The sequence below is a fragment of the Octopus bimaculoides genome, chromosome 3 (genome assembly GCF_001194135.2).
Source record: "Octopus bimaculoides isolate UCB-OBI-ISO-001 chromosome 3, ASM119413v2, whole genome shotgun sequence".
Taxonomy (NCBI): Eukaryota; Metazoa; Mollusca; class Cephalopoda; order Octopoda; family Octopodidae; genus Octopus; species Octopus bimaculoides.
This window is the reverse complement of record NC_068983.1, coordinates 76,761,853-76,764,708: the sequence shown is the minus strand read 5'-3', so window position 1 is coordinate 76,764,708 and position 2,856 is coordinate 76,761,853.

Genomic DNA, 2,856 nt, shown 5'->3' with positions numbered 1-2,856 from the left:
TATATATATATATATATATATATACATACATACATACATACATACATACATGTACATATATATGTCTATATAGATAGATAGATAGTTATGTGTGTATGCGTGTGTGTGTGTGTATGTATGTATATGTATATATATATAAATGTATACATTTGTACCTATACATATATATATATATATATATATATGAGTTTGTGTGTGTGTTTTTGTGTGTTTGAGTATATATATGTATGGATTTATGTATGCATTGCAATGTAATTCAACCGTGGATGATTAAAATCCCAATATATTATTTATCCGACAATCAATACGAAAACTATGTTCATTATAACGTATTTAACATGGTTATCACGGTTCTGTATACAATTTATTACTGGCAATTTATGACACATAATTATCTCTACGGTATAACGTTCAACTCGTCGAAAATTTTAAGACTTGTTATTGCCATTGTTTATCATTCGGTGTCTTGCCAATGACTAATCATAGCGAATCTTGTCTTTGATGTTCACTGAGTTAACTGCCCACTTTAAAGTGATTCCAACAGCACGCACATCAATAATTGGAATGTGGTGGAGGGACTTACCAAAGTTCCCGTTTTGGAACGATTCAGATCATCGTCTGCTTTGAGCGAGAATCCCATCGCTCCTGCGTTTATAGAAATATTGATGTAGACACTGTGCGCTGGAGCAACGAATGTTACCTGCCTCTGAGGCTTTTCAAAGTTAAAATATACGAAATATGTTATTCTCTAATGTTTCTGTTTAGGCAAATATGAAACATATCGCCCATAAAGATGTGCTTTCCAAAGGTTAAGATATACTAAATATGTTACCCTCTAATGCCTCTGTTTAGGTAAATCTGAGACATCTTGCCCATAAAGATGTGCAAGGAAATTTCTAAGGCTTCTTCCATTTTCAAATACATTTTACACCGTTATTTATGCCGGCCTGCACTTTGACTATACAAGGGATTATTACAATATTCGGCTTGTTATCATTAACAACCACATCCCTCTCTCTATTCTCACGTTCTGCTCTGAAAATACCTAAGACTATATTGGAGAATATTGACCCTAATTTAAAATGCGATTACTGTCATGTTACTAATTGATGTTTTGTTCCTGGTTAGCTTGACGATGGCTGATCTAAACTCATTCTGTGAGTCAATATTTTGGTTCTGCGATATTCACATTATCATACTTTACACCAGATATTTACTGAATGGTAAACAATACTACAGAACGCTATATAGTTTCTAATATTACAAGAGCTATCGGTTTAACACTTTGTCCGATAAAGCACTAACAGCATTGTGACTGGGAGCCTTGAGTTGCATTTGGTTTTGTTACAGAAGTGTAACCACTATTTCACATTTTCTGCGAGATATTTAGGCTTGAATTAGTTATATCATCCTGCTTGAGGCCGCAGTGTGTTATCTCTCCGCCAGCGATATAAAGAAGTGCGCATTTTGCCGCAGAAAGCCAATACAAGAGTTTCTCTCATGGTAGCTACCGTTGTAAGGCCGTTCTAATAGAGCATCCGAGATTAAATGAGGATAAATATTATTTCTCCATATTGATAATGCTTTGGTCGCCAATATAGATTTTTTAAAACGTAACTGGCTAATCGCAACAGCAGTGCCTTTTCTAACACAGTCAATCTATATATCGCTGGCTGGGAGAAGAATCACTGTTGTCTCGTGGTCGTTTATCCATCATTGACAAGACCAAACAAGGTCGAAACCAGGAGAACTGGTGGTCTCGGCACTGGAGGTAGTAGGAAACTATTTCACTACTAGCAATATAAAGAAGAGTGCCTTTTGCACCAAAATGCCAATATAAGGATTTCTCTCACAGCAGAAAAGTTTGTTTTAATGAAACATCCACGTTTATGTGGGTATATATATTATCCCTCGGTATTAAAACTACCTCAATCGTTAATATATATTTTTATATCATCTCAATATCCAGGGAGTGATATTAAAAACCATGGCCATGCACCATCCACTTAATTTTGCTTTGATCTGCTTTATTGTACAAGCTCTATTGTTGTTCTCTCGTCCTGTTAATATATGCTATTTGGGAAATGAATATCGGAAGAAGAAAACCTCTTAATATTATTATTATTGATACTATTTTTCTCCTTAGAATATATTTAATCATGTTGATGTTTCAAGCTATTTAGCTTGAGATTATTCAAGAAAATCGCAATTAAATGTTTTGAAGCGTCGATCCCAACAGCATACAGTGAATATTCAAACGATTATCATTATTATCATTATTATTATTATTATTATTATTATTATTATTATTATTATTATTATTATTATTATTATTATTATTAATATTATTATTATTATTATACACACAAAAACGTTAGACTATTGGGAAAGAAAAATTCCTAACAACGGGTTACAGCAAGTCAACTTAAATGTCAAGAAACCACCTAACTATCCCTAGCTGTCCCTAACACTGTTTTCTGGAGCTGCTTATTTATTATCATCCTCATCATCCTCATCATCATCATTATTATTATTATTGTTCAGTAGTTTTATTTTTATAACGTGCTTTCACTTCACTACCGAGCGCAGCTCTGTGCGCCTTGGGTATGTGCTGTGGTTTGCTGTGGTGCTCTTATGTTTACTGTATTGAAAGTGTTTTGCGTAGAATGTGTGCAGTACCCAGTAGTGCAATTTTCTGTATGTTATATATATTTGTAAGTTCTGGTATTTTTGTTGTATATTTGTCTGAATATTTTTTTATTATACCTAAGGCACCTACTATGATAGGAATTGTTTCTGTTTTTAGATTCCACATTCGAGTTATCTCTATTTCCAGGTCTTTGTATTTTGAAAGTT